Consider the following 21,354-nt stretch of genomic DNA (forward strand, 5'->3'; position numbering starts at 1 on the left):
CAGTCCGTACCCTGTGCCCTCTGGAGGCCTCAGGGGACAAAATGAGGGCCAAGAGAGTGACTGGGTACCCCTCAGGGCCTGACTTCGTGAAGTGTTATGGGCTCCCAGGGGAAGGAGAAAGGGCCTCAGGGTACTTCAACCACAGATGACCTCCCTTGGTTTGGTCACCTCTGTCCCCCTCAGCCCCTAGCACAGACCCTGGCCCCACGGACACCCAGTCACATTGTCACTGATGAAGAGCCCCTGCCCTTTGAGGCCCATAGTCCGCCACCCCCCACCAGCCGTGCCTCATCTCAGGGCTCAGGAAAGCAGCACTAGGAAGGCCTAGGGATTAATTACTCTCAGCCTGGGCCTTTCCCATGTCAGAGGAATGGAGCAAGTGGGCTCCCCACCTGGACAAGACCTCTGCCCTCTGAGCGGTAAGAGGAAGGTAATGGGCCTGCCCCAAAGACAGATGGTGCTGGAGAATTCTAGTGTAGGCATCCAAAACAGAGGAGCCAAACTGACCTTTCCTGCATTATCAGTTCAGTTCCGTTCAGTTCAGTCGCTCAGTCGTGTCCGACTCTTTGCGACCCCATGAATCACAGCACGCCAGGCCTCCCTGTCCATCACCAACTCCCGGAGTTCACTCAGACTCACGTCCATCGAGTTGGTGATGCCATCCAGCCATCTCATCCTCTGTCGTCCCCTTCTCCTCCTGCCCCCAATCCTCCCAGCATCAGGGTCTTTTCCAATGAGTCAACTCTTCAGCCCCCTTAATAAGGGACCAAAGTTTTCTGTTCTTTTTCTGATTAGAACCAGAATTATTTCAAGGGAGACTTAAAGCTAATTAAAATTGACCACCCTTCCTGCTTGCCTTCTGCCCAAGGTGGTGGGGGGCGCAGATGTAGGGGCTACCCCTCAGCTCAGTGCTTCCTGCCAGCCACCGCTTCTCAGATGCCCTGCACCAAGGGAGATGAGCCAACAGCACAGTCCCAGTGTCTGCCAGTGTCCCCTGGAGACTGCAGACTCACTGAAGGCAACACCACTCCCCGGGAGAGGCTAGGCCAGACCCCGCAGGCAACTAGCACACAGCTAGCAGGCGGGGACAGGTCATCAGATGGGGGGCAGACCAGACAGTACCCTCAAGCCCATTCCAGCCTGGGGCTGTGAGTTGCTGACCAGTACTAACTTGCCCAGCATCCTGGGAGGCAGGGCCCCAGATGAAGCTGTTTCCCGGTCTGGGATGCCCTTCCCTCCCCCATCCTGCAGACTCAGGTCCCCGCACTCCACTCCCATGGAGCTCCTCTGTGTCCCACGGCAAACTCCCAAGGCCCACCGACCGTCCCATTGTCCCCACTAGAGGAAGTCCATGAGTGGTAGGGCCCTGACTTCTGCTCCCTATGCCCTGTGCCATGGCCCTGCCAGAGCACATCTCTGCTGGGGCAGGGGGTTTCACTCCGGTGGTGAGAAGGGGGCTGGGGGAGGCCCATAGGGGCCTTTCTGCTGTGGCCTCGCCCTGCTGCTTCTTCCCCTTGACCTCCTCCACCGCCTCACCCCCCAACACTCCCACCCCAGTGCAGAACTGTCTCCTCTGCCCTGAGTCAGCTGGTCCTCCCCACTCTAGAGAGATGATTCAAAGGTCATCAGAGACTCTAGACTGCCCCCCACCATCCAATCCACTGGCATTAGTGGTTGCTGTGGCCTCTGGACGGCAGAAGAAGAGACATTTTGGAAACTCCAGGGCTAGGACTTGAGGCTGTGGCTCAATGCTATTCGAAGCTGCTGCCTGTTGGACAAGGAGCCGCCACGTGGCGGCCCTGGGCTGAGAGCTCACCCTGACATTCCTCTGGCTTCCCTGAGGTCCTGGCTGAATCAAAGCCGGTCACCCCAGGCTAGTGAGGAAGGACACGAGTGTGCTGTGTACACCGCTAGGTCTGGGAGCAGGAGTGTGAGCATGGGACCTTCCAGGCAGACAGGAGGGGCTGTCCCTGTGGAAAGATGAGCTTGAGAAGGGAACATGGGGCAGTGGAGGCTGGGTAATAGGACACCCTGGGCAGGTGGGTGAGGGTCAGTGCTCATGACAACGGATGCTGACTGACCCTGGGGGCTACCCGAGGATGACACTGTTTGATCCACAAGCAGCCTGCCCTTAAGAGGAGGAGAGGATGTAGCCTGGATCCCTGAAAGGACAGAAGCCCCCACTCACAAGACAACCAGCTCCTCTGGGCCAAGCTGACGAGGTCTGGAAGGCCAGTGGCCATCCGCAGGCCTCAGGGCAGAGAGGATAGGACAGGCCCAGGGGCTGTGCTGCTGTCTGGCTCCTTCCCTGGGCTCATAGGCTTTGCTTTTAGAAGAATCAGTCACCCTGCCCACAGAGAGGACTTCACACCTGCTTGGCCCCCAGCTCACCCTCCAGGCCTCCTCTTTGGCCTGGCCCCCCACCTCTGTCCGCCCTTGTCCTCCAGCCACTCCTCAGGGGCGGTCGGGTCCTTTCTGCCAAGCCTCAGTCCAGTCTCTGAAATCCCCGCTAACTGTCTGCTCCTCCTTCTTCTCTGGCAACTCTCCTCTACCTCAGAATCCCAAACAGCACAGGACTCAGCCCAGTTGGTCAGTGGGCATCCAAAGGCGAGCTCCTCTAGCTCCTCCCAGGGCTATCTGCCCTGGGAGGTGGCATCCCTGCAACCCAACTCTCCATTGCCAAGCATGGAATCCCAGAGTCGCTCCTTGGATCTGGGAACCCATCTGGGGTCTCCTCCAGCCCTCCTCTTGCTCCCCTGTTGTCCCAGATGCCCTCGGTTAAACCCACACATCCTTGAGAACAACAGGTCAAATCAGCTCTTACAGGAACTTGCCCCAAGCTTGAAAACTTCCCCTTGAAATGACAAATCTGGTCCAAGTCCTGGTGTTGGCCCCTCCATTCTACACCACCAGCATGTTGGCCCTCCCCACATGTTGGCCCAGATCAGCAGCTCTGATCTGGGTCTCAGAGCAGAAGAGCAGGGGAGATGCACAGACATAGGTCCAGCCAAGCTCCATTGTCTCCCCAACACAAGACACTCAGGGAGCCTCGCATTTTCCATCTGAAACTGAAGAGGATAACAGCCTCGTTCTCAGATCAGCGGTGAGGACTGACACCAAAGGAGCTTCTCTGTGCTGAGATCCACAGGTCCTGAGCAATGGAGATGGTGGAGGTGAAGACGGTAGAGGCACCAGATGGCCGAGGCAGTCCCAGAGTAGTCATCATGCCTGGCAGCCTTGTCTGGCTCCTCCTTGCAGCCCCGTCACTCTGAGCAGGTGACTTCCGCATTGGGAAAGCAAGGCCATCAGACTCCTCCTTCTGTAGCAGGCCCGCAGGACCCCTGAGGGTACTCTCCTCACCCCTGCTTAGCCACGGGTAGGAGACTGAGCAGATGTGTTGATTAACCAGAGGCCCCTGCAGGCTCCTCTGGGAAACACAGGGACTGGATGAGCATGAGACTCCCACCCCCCACCCCAGCCCTCGCCATAAGACAGGCCCTCCCCTGTGACTCTCAGTAGGCTCAGGGCCCCTGGAGTAAGCGGAGCCCTCAAAGAGGAACCCGAGGGGTCTTGCTCCTCTGTGAGTGGCCTGGGAGCCACTGCCACCCAGAAACTAGTTCAGAAGGTGTCATGGGGTGAGGAGACCCCCCTGCCCCAAGAGGAGAGAACAGGGCCCACTGCTGCATCCCACAGGGGCTGCTGCCAGTCTATACTGCTGGACCGCAGGGTCTGAAACCCCAGAGAGGACGCAGCTGCCCCATCACCTGGGACCCAGGATTGCTCGGTTACCACCCCCATGTATAATGTGCCCAGGCAGTGCGTGACCCTGACCCGCCCCTTTCAAGGGTGCACCTCCCCTCCCCTGCCCCTGCAGGGGTCTGCTAACCAGGCGTCCCTACAGTTGCCGTCCTGCGTTCCTTGGTAGGCCACCCCATCTCTGTATCAAGCTTTCCAGTGCCAGTTGGTACTAGTGGTAAAGAACCCACCTGCCAGTTCTGAAGACATAAGACACTTGGGTTTGATCCCTGGATCAGGAAGATCTCCTGGAGGAGGGCATGGCAGCCCACTCCAGTATACTTGCCTGGAGAATCTCATAGACAGAGGAGCCCAGTGGGCTACAGTCCATAGGGTTGCAAAGAGTCAGACAGGACTGAAGCAACTTAGCACGCACCAGTGCCAATTACCATGTGGCTTCTCTCTCCTAATCCAGCCCTGACCGAGGCAGAATTATCAAGATATTTATTCGGTAATTTTTCTTATAATGGTTTTAAGAGCAAGTTCTCTCGACAATAAAGGAGCTTCTTTTCTAAGTGCAGGTTTTGTGAGCAAATGCAATCAGAGAAACACGGCTTGGCTCCACACATCTAGTCTAGGAGCCAGCATGAGAGGAGCTGAAGTTTAGGGCAGGCGAATGGGAGATTAACCTGCAAAGCCTTGGGAGACTAGGCTGCAGAGATCTGCGTAGCGGGGCCGGGACGCGGGTGCTTGGCGCCCCCTGCCGGTAAAACATTGTCCCTCCATCCTCATGAAGCTCGGGGCCTGAGACTTCCATGTAATGAGCCAGAGGGTCTGTCTAGGAAGGGGCGGCAGGGAGATAACCCTCTGTGAGAGTGGGACTCTGACCCTCCGCTGTTTCCCAGGGCCCAGGACTCAACTCTCTATGTTGTTGTTGGTGGTGTTGTAAAACACACACCACATAAAATCTACCACTCTAACCACTTTTCAAAGCACCGTTCAGGGGCAGTAAGCAAACTCACATACCGTGTAGCCAGGACGAGCATCCATCTCTAGAACTTAATTCTGCCTCCATTAAACACTAGCTCCTCCTGCCCCCTCCCCCAGCCCCTGGCACTCACCGTTTTACTTTCTGTCTCTATGAATCTGACCACCTCACAAGAGAATTCACAACCTTTGTCCTTCATGTCTGGCTTATTTTACCTCACATAATGTTTTTCAGGTTCATCCATATTGCAACAGGTGTCAGAATTCCTTCCTTTTTGAGGCTAAATAATATTCTGCTCTGTGTATATACACATTTCGTTTATCTATTCATTGTCACCCATTTCCTCTTTAAGTGAACAAAACAAGTTAACTTTCATTTGATTTCATTTTTGTAAAATCTGTCAGAAAATGTTTTGAGGAAAACACACTTCAGAAGCTGAGAGCCATCGAGGAAGAAGGACCTTGGTCCTACAGCCTCAAGGAAGATAATTCTGCCAGTGACATGACCAAACAAGGAAACGGAGCCTCCCCTGCAGCCCAGGGGGCCTGATCTGGACTTCTGATCTACAGAACTGTAATATGATATGTGGGTGCTTTCAAGCTGCTGCATTTGTAGTCAATGTCATGGCAGCCCCAGATAACCTATACAGAGCTAGATTCTATATGCTGCAACAAAGAGTTCACATGTTGCAAAAGATACAAATACAGAGCTAAAACAAATACAGAGCACCCTAACACAGACACAGAGCTCACATCACCCTAACACAGACACAGAGCTCACATCACCCTAAAACAAATACAGAGCTCATGTCACCGCTTGGGCTCCCCAAAGAGATCCTGACACCAGGAAGCAGCGTGAGCCCCACACAAGTGGTTACTGGGGAGGCACAGGGGAGTGGGGTGCACTTAAGACGGGAGAAGCAGGAGAGGGCACAGGGGAGGTGGAGGACGTCCAACCTCAGAGGAGTGTGGGCCCAGCCAAAAGGAGGGAGACCCCCGGGGAACACAGGGAATGTCTGCTTTACTCTGTGTGAGATCGGTCTGTTCTGCAGAGCTAATTAGCTGGTGCTTTCCATAGGCCCCTCTGGCCAAGGGGAGAGCACAGCTGTCAGATACTGGCGGGATCCAGGAAAGGATGGATGGAGTGTGAGCAAGTGAGGAGTCAAAGATGGCTGCCCAGGGACTTCCCTGGTGGGCTAGTGGTTAGGGCTCCAAGCTACCACTGCAGAGGGCACAGGTTCAATCCCTGTTTAGGGAACTAAAATTCCATATGTAGTGCAGAGCAGCCAAGAGATGTTTTAAAAGGAAGAACTTTAGGTAAAAAATCCATCAGAGTATTATTAAAACTACAGAAAGATGTGGTTATATCTCTGGGCTAGGTTCATCTGGGTTATTGCAAGAAGACACGTAGTTTAAGATAATTTTTAAATTTATTTTCCTGTGCCAGGTCTCAGTCGTAGCATGCAGGTTCTTCCATCTTCATTGCAGCAGGCGGGATCTTTTGCAACATATGAACTCTTAGTTGCGGCATATAGGATCTAGTTCCCTGGCCAGGGATCAACCCCAGCCCCCTTGCATTGGGAGTGCGGAATCTTAGCCACTGACCACCAGGGAAGTCCCAGTAGCAGATAATTTTGACCACATAAAATTTTACATCTTTCACAAGACAAAAGAATACCATAAAGTGGAAATAAAAACAATCTAATGAAAGGAAATATTTGCAACACACAGAATTCATATCCAAAAGGTAAGAGGAATACCTAAAAGTCAGTGGCAACTTGATGGAAAGTGGCTGGGCCCCAGAGTATGAACAAGCAGAGTACGAGAGGCAGTGAAATGCAGGTAACATAAACTGTAGTCACCTTGCTAGTAGTTAGAGACACAAAATTAAAATGGAATTAAACCCCCAGGGTACTGGCCAGGCTCAAGAGACTACCCAGAGCTCAGAAGAGAGACGGGACTGCCTGGGGGTGGATCATGCAGAAACCCAATCCAGCTCCAGAGTTACCTTCTCTGAGTGGAGCTCTCAGCCATGTGCCTTCAGAACCTCAACATTTAGAAGTTGAATTCAGGGCTTCCCAGATGGCTCAGTGGTGAAGAATCTGCCTGCCAATGCAGAAGATGTGGGTTCGATCCCCTAGAGAAGGAAATGGCAACCCATTCCAGTATTCTTGCCTGGGAAATCCCATGGACAGAGGAGCCTGGCGGGTTACAGTCTGTGAGGTCGCATAGAGTCAGACATGGTTAAGCAAGAAGGAGGTTAAGCCAGCAAGGCACACAGAAGGGTTCACCAAGGATGGGAGGAAAACCAGAAGCACCTGGTGTCACAGTGGGCACCGGAAGACCACACATCAAAAGGGCCAGGAGGATGAGGCCCAGGGACGCCACAGATGTGACCAGAACCTTGGCAGAAGTGGCTTCAGAGGCTGCCAGGTCTGTTCTGCACTGAGCCTGGTGGGGAGAGCTGTGGTGTCCTCTCTAGCAGGAAGGGGCCTCTGCTCCTGTCTGGGTTTCTCTGTGCTATTACTGGACACTTAGCATGCTGACTTTTCTTACTCTTTGAAACCACCATTTCCTTCACACTTAGCCTCTGGGGCCGTCCTCTGGGTCTGCCCCCCTGACCTGATGTGCTCTGTCTCCACCTGGCTCAGCCCCCAATTTCATCCACCAAGATCCAGCCCCTGAGTTACCTTCTCTGAGCATCCATCCCTGGATCCTTCCTCAACACCCCGACTTCTGGGCTCAGGATGCTCTGTGGTCACAGCTGTCACATCTGGTGGCCCCAAGCCACTCCCTCTGCACTTAGGGAAATGCATTTTGCCATCGAGTGCCTGGAACAGACAGTCTTTGCTGAACTTAAAGAAACTGCCAGGCGGCATGACCCGTGGAGAACACGAGTCTGCAGAGAGACAGAGCCCAAATGCTGGTCCTTCCTCTGGTCTTGCTGCATGCTTCCCACCTCTGTGAGATGCATGGTTTCTTCTTTTGCTGTGCAAACAGCTTTTTAAATTTTTAATTAATGTAAAATAATAGAACATGGAAGATGTCAAAAATGTTTTTTAATTTGTTATGATCATTCTGAGAGCATGCTAAGTCACTTCAGTCGTGTCTAACTCTTTGCGACCCATGGACTGGTTCCCCGGGATGTACCCACCAGATTCCTCTGTCAATGGGATTCTCCAAACAAGAATACTAGAGTGAGTTGCCATGCCCTCCTCCAGGGGATCTTCCCCACCCAGGGATCAAACCTGCATCTCTTGCTTTTCCTGCATTGGCAGGTGGGTTCTTTACCACTAGCACCACCTGCCAAGCAGTAATTGTAAAACTCTTTTTTAAAAGTTAAAGAGTGACATCAGAAACATGGCTGAGTGAAAAACTACCTTTGTCCTTCCCCTTCAGTCTACACCCAATAAAACATCCACAACTCAACAAAGGTTCCTCCCCGCAAAACAACAGGACAGAGAAAATTCCACACAACAGTACATCTAAAGGTGGGTGGATTGGAATAGGGAAGACAGAATTGTGGAAACGGTGGAGTGGGTGTGCGCAGTCCCGGCCTTCTGACCGCAGCAGCTGAGCCCACAGCCACAGACAACCCAGGAGCAGTCGCACACACAACTCAGGTCTCCAGCTGCACTTGCGCCTGTGGCCACAGGTAACTGGGTAGCAGCAAACGGCAGTGGGCCTGGGGTACCATCCTTCCAGATTCCAAGGTGCCCACGCACCCTCCTGTCTGCAGTAGTGGAGTCCGGGAACCTAACAACACCACACACAGGAGAGGTGCCTGTGGACCCCGGCTCCCCTTCAGACATCCCACCCCCCACAGTGGAGCCTGTGTCTCAAGGGATCCTAGATGCAAGGAAAGAGCCATACCACCCTAGGGATGACAGCAGCTCTGGCAGAAGCAAGGCAGCAATGACCCCAGAGACACAAGAAGCGACAATAAAGGCACAGAGGTGGACTTCATAGAGGGATGGTGAAGTTGGAAAGTGCGCTGAGATAGAACCAGAGGCAGCTCGGCTAAGAGAAACCAAAAACACGTGAGATAGCGCCACCTACCGGGAAACAAACAAAAGGACTCGTAACCCCTGAAAGTGGTGGAAAGTGTCCCACTGGCTGCGAGGAAGGCTGAGGACAGAGCTCCCAACCAGGGGCATGAGAGTGTGAAGGAAACTCTGACCCAGCTGACCGCACAGGACCAGTGGGGACCCTATGCACTTGGCCCATCATGTGACTGATGCTCCGGGAGACCGCAGCTGGGCCTCAGTTTCCCCATCCATCCAAGCACATAGGAGATGTGTGGAGAGAAAAGGCCTGAAGGTCTTGGAAGAAGATGGGCTGAGGCCAGGCCAGAGGGGCCAGTGAACACGCCCAGGGCCCCAGAAACCCCACGACCCTGCCTTGGGGCAGGTGAGCCCAGGGAACATGGTTCCTGGAAACTTCTGGTTTCTCTGTCTGGCCCTTGGGCCGAGCACCTGCCTGAAGGCCAGGCCTGCCAACACCCCCCACTTCTCCCCCTGGCCCCCAACCACTCCTGGCCTGGCCTCCCCGGCCCCCAGCAGATACAGCAAGCCTCCACTTCCCCTCCAGGTGAGAAGCGCAGTCCCAGTCCCATGGCTGCTGAGTAAAGGGTTCTCTTAGAAGCTGAAGAAATGGGTTAATGGTGGTGGCCTGCTAGTAAAGTGACCTGGTTCCCCGCCACTGACCACAATGCCTTCCAGAAGTTTTGAGGGCATGGGCGTGCTCTGGGTAGTGTGACCACACCATGCCTGCAGCCCGGCCCCAGGGACACAAGATTGTCTGCAGGGGGAAGGGGTGGTGGACAGTCTGTGTATATATGGGAGGATGTGGTACATACACAGGTGCTTACAGAGGGAAAAAAAAAATGAAGGTGAACCAAGACATTAACAGGGAAGCACTGGGACACAGATCACCTGCGATTTTCTCTTTCTTCTTTATGCTTTTCTGAATTGTCCAAGTTTTCTACAACATGTATCTGTTATTTTTCCAATTTAAATTTTTTTATATTAGCTTCTAAATCATCTCAGTTGAAATCTATAGACAGTTTTTTAGATTCAGAGGCACCTTCGTTACCTTAGCACATCACGTAACCCTCACGCCTATGCCCATCCATAAGGAGAGATAGTGTCGTTGTCTCCGTTTCATAGATGGGAGAACTGAGGAGCATGTGAAGGGAAACGACCTCTCTCAGGTCACACAGCTAATGAGACCACAGCCTGACTCCCAAGGACAGACTCCTCCCATGATGGGTTTGCCTGGGGGCCTTAAATCCTGAGCCTTCGAATCTTAGCCAAGACTTATTGTAGCCAGTGCTTCGTGTTGATTAAAAAAGACATTCTGAGATGTGATCTGCTAACAGCCCTCACGGCCCCAAAAGTCCCAACTTAGACGATGAAGATAAGAGGAGGTCAAGGACAGGAATATCTGCTAATGTGCTATGAAGTGGGCGTCAAATGCTTTCACAACAAGCCAGTCCCCTAGGTATCATCCTCATGCCAAGGCACAGGTGAGAAAACAGTAAATAGTTCAAGGTCACTAGGGCTGCACCAATCCACTCAAACATTCAAACCTCCCTTTCAGCCACTCATAGGAAGGGCATTCAAACCACACTCTGTGTTTGGACTTCACCAGCCCTCCAGGCTGTATGGGAAGAGTTTCAGATGGGGTCAGGGCAGGGTGGTGATAGGATCCTGTGAAAGCTCACCTGGTGGGGAAGATCAGCGTGGGCAACTCCCTGGAAAGGGGAGCCCTGCTGCAGCCCTCTCCTACACCCACATGTCCTCGAAGCTCCCCTAGAATAAAGGATGCTGTCCCAGACGCTGAGACACTTGATCAGTGAAACAAAAGGGAGCCCGAGCACAGGAGGCTTACACTGAGGAGGAGCAGAAAGTGAACAGAAAAACCAACAAATAACTAAGATCATCTCTAATTAGATGAATGTGGTCAGGCAGTCATCAGAACCCCAGCACTGTGAGAGCCTTCCCGGGGCACCAGCCCGGGAGATGGGCAGCAGCAGGGATGAGGGTTTCGGAGGGCAGAAGGGAAGAGGCAGGGCTGGCTCCAGGCTTTAAGCTCTGGGAGTGCGGAGGGGTGCTGTTCCCCAACAGAAGAGATTCGGGCGCCCAGGAGTCCTGAGAAGCCAGCAACTGGCCTCTGCCCATCCCAGGAGAGGCTGCCGCACCTGGGAGGCAGAGAGGCTGGGGGTCAGGTGAACATGTGACCCCAAAAAAGGCAGAGCAGTAGGAGCAGGGTGGGGAGGCAAGTGGCCCACCAGGACGGGCTGGCAGGGGTGGGGAGACTGGAGGAGTTAGGGCTGAAGAGAGAAGGGAAGGGGGACAGAGGGGGATCAAGGGGCGCATTTTCACAGGCGGCCAGACTTGGCGGAGAGGGTGGGACCACGGCAGCCAGAGACAGAGGGAGAAAAAGACAGAAAGAGGCCTTCCAACCCACAGAGGTCACTCATCTCACCCAAAAAGGAGACAGGACAGACTCCCAAACCCTTAGGAGAATATAATGTGTATGAAAGTGTCCCCAGGGAAGGAAATAACACCATTTGTAACAATATGAATGGACCTAGAGATTATCGCATTAAGTGAATTAAGTCAAAGACAAATATCATATGATATCACTTATTTGTGGAATTCAAACAAACAGCACAAGTAAACCTGTTTACAAAGCAGAAATTAGACTCACAGACATTGAAAGCAAACTTAGGGTCACCAAAGTGGATAGCGCTGCTGCTGCTGCTGCTAAGTCACTTCAGTCTGTCCAACTCTGTGCGACCCCATAGACGGCAGCCCACCAGGCTCCCCCATCCCTGGGATTCTCCAGGCAAGAACACTGGAGTGGGTTGCCATTTCCTTCTCCAGTGCATGAAAGTGAAAAGTGAAAGGGAAGTCGCTCAGTTGTGCCAACTCTTAGAGACCCCATGGACTGCAGCCCACCAGGCTCCTCCGTCCATGGGATTTTCCAGGCAAGAGTACTGGAGTGGGGTGCCATTGCCTTCTCCATATACGTGCTACTATATATAAAAAAAAATAAACAAGGACCTACTATATAACACAAGAAAGTATACTCAATATCTTGTAATAATCTATAAAGTAAATGAATCTTAAAAAGAATATGCTGCTGCTGCTGCTGCTGCTAAGTCGCTTCAGTCGTGTCCGACTCTGTGTGACCCCGTAGATGGCAGCCCACCAGGCTCCCCCATCCCTGGGATTCTCCAGGCAAGAATACTGGAGTGGGTTGCCATTTCCTCCTCCAGTGCATTAAAGTGGAAAGTGAAAGTGAAGTCACTCAGTCGTGTCCAACTCTTAGCAACCCCATGGACTACAGCCCACCAGGCTCCTCCGTCCATGGGATTTTCCAGGCAAGAGTACTGGAGTGGGGTGTCATTGCCTTCTCCATAAAAAGAATATGGATGTGAGTATAAATGAATCACTTTCCTCTACACTTAAACTAACTAACTAAATCACTTTCCTCTAAAACTAACAAGTTTTGGGGAGGCTGTTCTCCAATAGAAGAAATTCAGGCACCCAGGAGCTCTGGGTGCCTTCGTCAGTTAAGTTCAGTCGTTCAGTCATGTCCGACTCTTTGAGACTCCCTGGACTGCAGCACACCAGGCCTCCCTGTCCATCACCAACTCCCAGAGCTTACTCAAATTCATGTCCAAGGAGTCCGTGATGCCATCCAACCATTTCATCTGTTATCCCTTTCTCCCGCCTTCAATCTTTCCCAGCATCAGGGTCTTTTCAAATGAGTCAGTTCTTTGCATCAGGTGGCCAAAGTATTGGAATTTCAGCTTCAGCATCAGTCCTTCCAGTGATTATTCAGGACTGATTTCCTTTAGGATGGACCGGTTGGATCTCCTTGCAATCCAAAGGACTCTCAAGAGTCTTCTCCAACACCACAGTTTAAAAGCATCAATTCTTCAGTGCTCAGCTTTCTTTATAGTCCAACTCTCACATCCATACATGATTACTGGAAAAACCATAGCTTTGACTAGACGGACCTTTGTTAGCAAAGTAATGTCTCTGCTTTTTATTATGCTGTCTAGGTTGGTCATAACTTTCCTTCCAAGGAGCAAGTGTCTTTTAATTTCTTGGCTGCAGTCACCATCTGCAGTGCTTTTGGAGCCCCCAAAAATAAAGTTTGTCACTGTTTCCATTGTTTCCCCATCTATCTGCCATAAAGTGATGGGACCGGATGCTATGATCTTAGTTTTCTGAATGTTGAGTTTTAAGGCAACTTTTTTCACTTTCCTCTCCTGGGTGCCTTACAACATTGTAAATTAACTATACTTCAGGTTTTGAAAATGTTTTTTTTAAAGTGTCCCCAGGTTTTCTAACGTCATACTCAGTGGAATACTTGATAAGACACAGAGCCTGCATGAAGGCAGGGAGATGCGTGTGTCCTCCGTGCCCAGCCACCCCGAGTGCACACAGCATTCATGATGTCCCACAGGACCCCAGATGGAGGTGAGAGGCCACCCCGGGCCCTGGAAGACCTCAGATGCTGAGAGAGGGCAGGGGCTTCTAAGAAACTCAAGAGACCAAGGAACCCCACCTTCTCTTTCTAACTAGCTTCTTCCCCATAGGACCCAATAGTTACTCAGAAAATGATGACAGAGGAGGAAAGGGAGAGACGGAAGGAGCTACTTCTCCTTCAGACTGGCAGACTCCCAGTTGGCAGGTGGCATGTGGGCAGACTGTGAACATATGAAGTGAAATAATGAATAGTCACAGCAGTATTACTCACAAGGCCAAAAAGCAGAAACAGCCCAAGTGTCCATTGGTGGGGTGAAAGGTTATATAAAATGTGGTCCATCCACATGGTGGAATATCATGTAGCCGTAAAAAGGAAGAAAGCACTGCCACACACTGCAGTGTGCATGCGTCTGGAAGATCGTTTGCTCATTGAAAGAGGCCAGACACCAAAGGACACATAGTGTATGATTCCATCTACACTAAATGTCCAAAATAGGCAAATCCACAGAGACAGAAAGTGGATTGGTGGTTGCCAGTTGCTGGGTTTGGGGGAGGAGGGATAGGAAATAACTGCTAGTGAGGACAGGGTTTCTTTTAGGAATTATGAAATGTTCTAGAATTAAAGAGTTGGTTGCAAAACTCTGTTAATACATAAAAACCACTTAAAAGGGTGAATTATATCACATGGGGAGTAAATCTTAGTGAAAAATAAAAATGGGTCTTCCCTGGTGGCTCAGACAGAAAAGAATCTGCCAGCAATGCAGGAGACCCGGGTTCGATCCCTAGATCAGGACGATCCCCTGGAGAAGGGAAAGGCTTCCCACTCCAGTATTCTTGCCTGGAGAATTCCATTGACAGAGGAGCCTGGCAGGCTACTTTCCATAGGGTTGCAAAGAGTTGGACATGACTGAGCAACTAACACACACACACACAAATAAAAATAAGATAAAAACAGAGAATTTATATTTTTATAAAAATAAAAAAATTGATCCTCACTAGTATAAAAATATACACAGAAATGAGTGGCCATCGAAGCAAACCAGACCTCTAGGCAGCGTCTGGCCTCCTGCCTTCGGGCGTGGTCAGGACCATCAAGGGTTAAAGTGGTTTTGTTGATGGAGAGTCTAGTCTGACAAAAGCAGTCAACCAGTTCATTGTGTCAGGAAAATAATAATGCTTCCAAGGAAATGGATTCCTCAGAACAAGAGTGAATCTGAAAATAAAAGGGGAAAAAAAATGGGAAGACAAAGCAGTGTGAGTTTTGTGCAGAATGGAATACACATGCCCATCCCAGCCAGGAACATGAAGGGTGTGATTTTGGTGATTCCACATAAGAGTCAAATGCTCTTGTGTTTGCATTTAAACTGGCATTGCACAATATAAAGAGGAGTGGTAATATTCACACTAGTAATATTCACACTAATAACACTAATAATAATAATAAACAAACATTTAATTGTGGTTTAACTGGAGTAACATTTTTAATATTTATTTGACCACCTTGGGTCTTGGCAGCAGCATGCAAATCTTTGTTGCTGTGTGTGGACTCTAGCTGTGGTTCGTGGGCTCAGTAGCTCAACTAAGCGTGCCTGCTGAGTTGCTCCAAGGCATGTGGGATCCTAGTTCCTGGACCAGGGATAGAACCTGTGTCCCCTGCACTGCAAGGCAGATTCTTAACCACTGGACCGCCAGGGAAGTCCCTAGAGTGACAATTTTTAAAACACTATTTTTAAAAACAAAAGAAAGACATGGAAAAAAGGAAAACCTTCTCTTGTGGCTCAGCTGGTAAAGAATCCACCTGCACTGCAGGAGACCTGGGTTCAACCCCTGGATTGGGAAGATCTTCTGGAGAAGAGAAAGGCTACCCACTCCAGGATTCTGGCCTGGAGAATTCCATGGCTGTATAGCCCATGGGGTCGCAAAGAGTCGGACATGACTGAGCAACTTTCACTTTGTGTTTAGTATCTTTACCAACACTTTTTTCTCGCTTGTTGAACAAAACACCCCACACAGTATGTGGCCAGTCCTATGGTCAGGGAGGAAGGCGCCAGGCCTTGTAAACCTATGACCGCAGGTCTCATAGACTGTCCCAGGGAGTCAGAGGCTAGCAACTCAGTGTGAGGACATGGCCCCGTGGCCTGAGCTCCTGGTGTCATCAGCCTGGCCTCAGACCCAGTACCTGAGCAAGGAAGAGCTTGAATCCTCCCAGCCGTGGTGTAGAGGGACAGATAGAGAACAGGGAGAGAAAGGCCAGCAGGGTCAGGCAGCAAGTGGCCCTGGCCTGGCCACCCCTCACTTCTCTGAACCTCAGAGCCCCCTCTGGCCTGTGCACTTCATTCTTCTCAGGCTGCAGGAGGGAAACAGCTGAAAGGGAAACATTTTGTGAGCTGCAGTGTCGAGAGGCACCAGGAAGTAGCAAGTCACCAGTGGCCAGGACCTCAGACCCCCATCCCCGAAGACTGGCGCTGGCCACCGCAGGAAGAGCCTGGGCGGAGAGGTCCAAGAACCCTGCTGAGGGGTCATAGGGACCAAGACAGTGCTATACAAGGCCCGGGGCAGGGAGAGCCATGGGGACCTGAGCTGCTTGTCAAAGTGGCAGGGTGTTCTGGGCTAGAACGTCTGGAAATGTGAGCACCCAAGAAGCATTGAGGGGCTCTGTGTTAAAGGTCAAGAGGCCGTGGGCCAGGCAGAGGAGTGCAGTCTGGACCAGGGGTGGGCACTGACCTTCAACACATGTGGTCACGCCAAGGCCACCTTTCCTGTCCAGGCCCTCAGGGCAGAAGAATGGAGGAAGTTTCCCCAGAGAAGGAGGGGCACGTCACCTGGGTGTTCATCCCGCCCTACCCGGGCCCCGCTCTCAGGGCACAGGAGGGGCCCTTCTGGGAAGAGGCCTTCCCAGTGTCCACGCTGCGAGGAAATGGCCCCGACACTGAACTTGCCCCTCCCTTTCTCGGATCCCTAACATTCTTCTCACAGAGCATGCAGCCTATAAACACAAGGTCGTGTTTCTTCCTTCTGTCTGTCCTTCTTGCTGTAGAACATTCAGGAAAAGACAAAAAGACACCATGGGAGAAAGACAACGCCCTCCCAGATAACCCCATCCCTGGGCTCCTTCTCCTTCTCCGTTACCTGTGGACCACGTACTGAACTGGGCCGGTCACTCCCTGTCCCTGAAGGGCCCCTCTGTGACCACGGAAAACAACACCATGTTGGGTCATGGTGGATATTTCTTATTCCTTCTGCCCTTCATTTTCTTAATTCTTACAGTAAGCATGCGTTACTTTCAAAGTGGAAAAAAAAAAATGGTACACTGTATTAGGAATTCTTTTTTTGTTTACAAATGTGGCCCAAGGCAGCGATTGCCCAGCCTAAGGTCTCTCCAAACCGGAAGCCCTTCAGCCCCATTGGGCCAGCGCCAGCCCTGCCTGGTCCTCCCCCCGCCACATCCTTTAAAAGTGCCCCAGGGCCACAAGCCACCACCTGCCACCTGCCTGCCACCCGCCAACATGCGGTGTCTTGCCACCCTGGCTCTGACCCTAATCACCCTGGAGCCTGCCCTCTCCCTGGCCCCTGCCCTCAGCTTGCAGGTAGGCCCAGGAGGGTCATCCTGATCTCCCTCCACTGCAGGTGTGCCCCTGAAACACTTCCAGACCTGGCAGTTTGGTGATTGAGACCAGAGGAAAGAACGGGGAAGGTCACCCTGGGGAGGGCCAGTAACTATGGCAGAACAGGGTGCTGCCCAGAAATGCCCATGAGCTGGAGGCCTAGAACTGCAGGGCCGAGGCCATGTCCTGGGGTGAAATGTGACTGGGCACTTAACTGGGCATGGAGAGAGCCTGTCCTGGCCCCTCAGAGGCTTAACTCTACCCCCTGCTGTGGGCCTGCAGCCTTGTTTCCTAATTTTCACAGCTGACTTACACTTTGCCAGCCGGATCATATTTCTGGGAGAGTTTTTTCCTTCCTAGAAGCAGAGCATTGGGGTGCTGGGGACTGGGTTCCCCATGGTTTTTGTCTTTGCCCCATCTTCCTTTTCCCTGAGGAGCCAAGGGGAGATGGGAGGAGGGACCCAGCCACCCTACCCCCCACCCCCGGCCCATCCTGTGTGCAGAACAGGCTGTGTGCCCAGAGCTCAGCTCCTCGGAGAAAGATTCCTGCACTGCCTCCTGTGTCAACCATGAGAGCTGTCCCCAGGGAACCAAGTGCTGTGCCAAGAGTCCCTGCGGCCAGTCCAATGTGGTCCCCCTCATGGGTAAGGCCTCCGACCCTGCACCCCAGCGGAGCCCCATAAACTGGAGGAAGGGAGGGGCCAGCTTTGTCAAGAGTCCCCTCAGCCCTGCACTCCACACCCTTCTCTCAGTGAACCCCCTAGCAGCCTCGTGAACTCAGCCCGCCCATAACAGGACTTCACTAGCTGGACTGACCTGAGGCCCAGCTGAGGCTCCCCCTCCTCCTCCCAGCATCACCAGGGCCCTGCCCAGCAATGTACGATGTACGAGTGAGTGCTGTCTCTCTCCTAGCCTGGGCCCTGCAGGCTCCAGGCCACCAAGGGGGTGTGTGGTGGTGGGGGATGGGGGTGTCTCCCGGTGACCAGCAGCTGAGCAGACCCAGTGAGCCAGCAGGCAGTGACCCCTGGCCCATCTCTCCACCAGCACCTGTCCTGAAGGCTGGCCACTGCCCCTGAGTGCAGGCGCCACTGGCCCCAAAGCTCTGCTTGGAAAGAAGTGAGTGCTCCAGGGACGACCAATGTAGGGACAACCTGAAGTGCTGCTTCAGCTCATGTGCCATGAGGTGTATGATCCCCACCACAGGTGAGCACCCTGAGACACCACCCTGAGGCTGGTGGGCTTGGCTCCTCTCTCTGCCTCCCCTGACCTGGGGGCCTCCACAGGGCCCCAAGAGGAGTACGATACAGAAGAGGGCAGGGGCTCAGATGGCAGTGACCAGAGTTGCACCAGCTGCAGGTTTCTGCAAAGGCTTCACGCCACTGGGTTACACAGTGGGTCTCAAACCAGCCAAGGGGGCTCAGAGGAACCGAGAGACATGCCTGGTGGTACATGGTTCAGCTAGGCCCGCCAGCAACATCTGTTCCTATGCCACTTAGTCTGGAAAGGAGCTCTGCGTTAGGAGTCCAGAGTCATGGTTCCCAAATAACAGTCCCTACCAGCTGTGAGCTGCCAGGCGATGGTGAGGGTCTCGGATGGTGGGTGTGGAGGGCTCACTGTCCCTCCCACAGCATCCTTCCCTCCCCTGCCTCCACCGTGGCTGTGTTCCTCCTCCTCTGAGGCCTCCGTGTCCCCTGCAGGGGACCCTCTGCAGTGAGGGACAGCTCTGAGAGCCCCTGGCTGCCAGGAGTGATAGTCTGAGTCCGCTCAACCGGAACCTTCTCTCTCGGATCCAGACAGCTCAAGATGCCTCCTACCTGCTGCTAATAAAACCCACACTCAGCCTCATTACTCTCCATCCTCTGTCTGTCCTTGGCACCTGCTGGGAGGGATGAAGCACACAGGCCTTGCCTCCAGGAGCTCCCCAGCAGGCCTGCCTGGAAGCTCCTGGAAACAGGCAGTTCCACCTGGTGATGAGTGTGCATGGAGGCAGAGCCAGGAGCTGGGAGCTGGGGCTCTGGGCTGGGAGGGACTTGTCCACCAGGCTTTTGGTCTGACCCCTTGTGGAAGTGTTTCTGGGCTCGGGTTGGGGAACAGGAACAGAGCTTGCATGGAGGGCTTGGGGTGTAGAAGTCACCAGATTTCACTAGCCTTGACTTGCTCAGGGGGCACATGGAGGGCAAAGGGTTACAGGCCATTCCCCAGGCAGCCTGGGTTTTTGGAGTTTATATATATATTTTTGGCTGCACTGGGCCTTAGTTGCAGCATGCAGGATCTTAGTTCCCTGACTAGGTATCAAACCCAGGCCACTGCATTGGGAGCACAGAGTCTTAACCACGGGGCTACAGAGAAGTCCCTGGCAGCCTGCTTTAGAACCTCCAGTGAAGTATGTACACTCCACACCTGATGAGTGCCCGGTAATTCATTTCAGTTCTGACAAACCCACCCAGAGGGGAATTTACTGGCAGTCCAGTGGTTGCTGCTGCTGCTGCTAAGTCGCTTCAGTCGTGTCCGACTCTGTGCGACCCCATAGATGGCAGCCCACCAGCCTCCTCCATCCCTGGGATTCTCCAGGCAAGAACACTGGAGTGGGTTGCCATTTCCTTCTCCAATGCATGAAAGTGAAAAGTGAAAGTGAAGTTGCTCAGTCGTGTCCGACTGGACTCCTCAATTTCACTGCCAAGGTCCCAGGTCTGGGAACTAAAATCTCAGAAGCTGTGCGGGTCAGCCAAAAAAAAAATAAAAAATAAAAAGGGAAAACCACCCAAGGTTCAAGTCAGGCCCCACAATTAAGGGCTCATCCCACAAGGCTGTAAATTCAGGGGATTCCCACACCCACCACAGAATAAATTGCTAGAACACCAAGAGTCACCTCACTAGAGTAAACTCAGGTACAGAATAAATTGCTAGAAAGACCCACAGAACTCTGAAAGTACAATGCTTGTTTTAGTTCTGTTATAGAGGATACAGGGGAGAAGGCAATGGCACCCCACTCCAGTACTCTTGCCTGGAAAATCCCATGGACAGAGGAGCCTGGTGGGCTGCAGTCCATGGGGTCGCGAAGAGTCGGACATGACTGAACGACTTCATTTTCACTTTTCACTTTCATGCATTGGAGAAGGAAATGGCAACCCACTCCAGTGTTCTTGCCTGGAAAATCCCATGGACAGGGGATCCTGGTAGGCTGCAGTCCATGGGGTCGCTAAGAGTCGGACACGACTGGCGACTTCACTTTCACTTTTCACTGTCATGCATTGGAGAAGGAAATGGCAACCCACTCCAGTGTTCTTGCCTGGAGAATCCCAGGGACGGCGGGGCCTGGTGGGCTGCGGTCTATGGGGTTGCACAGAGTTGGACAGACTGAAGCGACTTAGCAGCAGCAGAGGATACAGACCAGGAAGAGCCAAATGAAGAGACATGTAAGGTGAGGAGGGGAGAGGGTACAGGAGCCTCTGTCCCAGCACATTAACCATCACCAACCCAGACGACCCCTGAGCTTCTGCATCCAGAGTTTCCCTCAAGGCGTCTGTTTATTAAAAATAATGTTTATTATTTTAATGTGTTTATTCTCATAATGTTTATTAAAAACATTATGAGAAAATCACCAGCAATCAGTGATTAACTCAAGCCCGAGTCCTCGAATCACACAGTTGTTTCTTCCGGCCACCAGCCCCACTCCCAAGCTACCTAGGCACCCCCACGCCAGGAGTCACCTCATTAGCGTAAACTCAGGTACAGAAAGGGCTTCCCCAGTGGCTCAGTGGTAAAGAATTCATCTGCCAATGAAGGAGACACAGGAGACTCGGGTTCAATCCTTGGGTTGGGAAAGTCCCCTGGAAGAGGAAACGGCAACCCACTCCAGCGTTCTTGCTTGGAAAATCCCACAGACAGAGAAGCCTGGCGAGCTACAGTCCATGGGGTCGCAAAGAGTCGGACACGGCCGAGCACGCACACACACAGATACAGAAAGGGGGCTCTTTACAAACAAGACTTCTATCTCTTTCACTCAAGAAATGTGAAGAATTTTTGAAACCGTGTGCCAGGGCCAAAGACCAGATTTAGTTTCTACGTGTGCAGCCTAGTTTTCGGCACCTCCCTGTGAGCCCCTTTCTGTCTGTCCAGTCAGGGTAAATATCTAGACCAGTTTGCTACCTCAGGTGGCTTAAAGCACAGCCAATTTAGGGCGGTTCCCAAAGTGCGGTCCCAAAAAGGCAGCACCATCACCTGGGGTGTTAGCTCCACCCAGACCTACTGGGTCAGAAAGGCCAGTGGGGCCCTCCACCAGCTCCGGGAAGTCAAGAAGGTGAGGCTGCAGGGCTTCCTGATTTCCAATAATCTTACCGAAATGCAGACTCTGATTCCAAAGGTCTGGAATTCTGTGATTCTGCTCCCAGGGGAAGTGAAAAAGAAAGAAGGCTGGCCTTCCCAAGTCAGGGGTGCATCGGAGGCCAGGTGGTAGGAGGACTGCACAGGAGGCCACATTGGAAGCTCTCCAGTTGGGTAACGCACAACCGGGAGCACAG

General features: G+C 52.4%; 1 pseudogene; it reads left to right on the top strand.

Moving 5' to 3' along the window:
• Positions 16,736-18,037, top strand: WAP (whey acidic protein pseudogene; annotated as a pseudogene).

The sequence above is a fragment of the Bos taurus genome, chromosome 4, assembly GCF_002263795.3.
Source record: "Bos taurus isolate L1 Dominette 01449 registration number 42190680 breed Hereford chromosome 4, ARS-UCD2.0, whole genome shotgun sequence".
Taxonomy (NCBI): Eukaryota; Metazoa; Chordata; class Mammalia; order Artiodactyla; family Bovidae; genus Bos; species Bos taurus.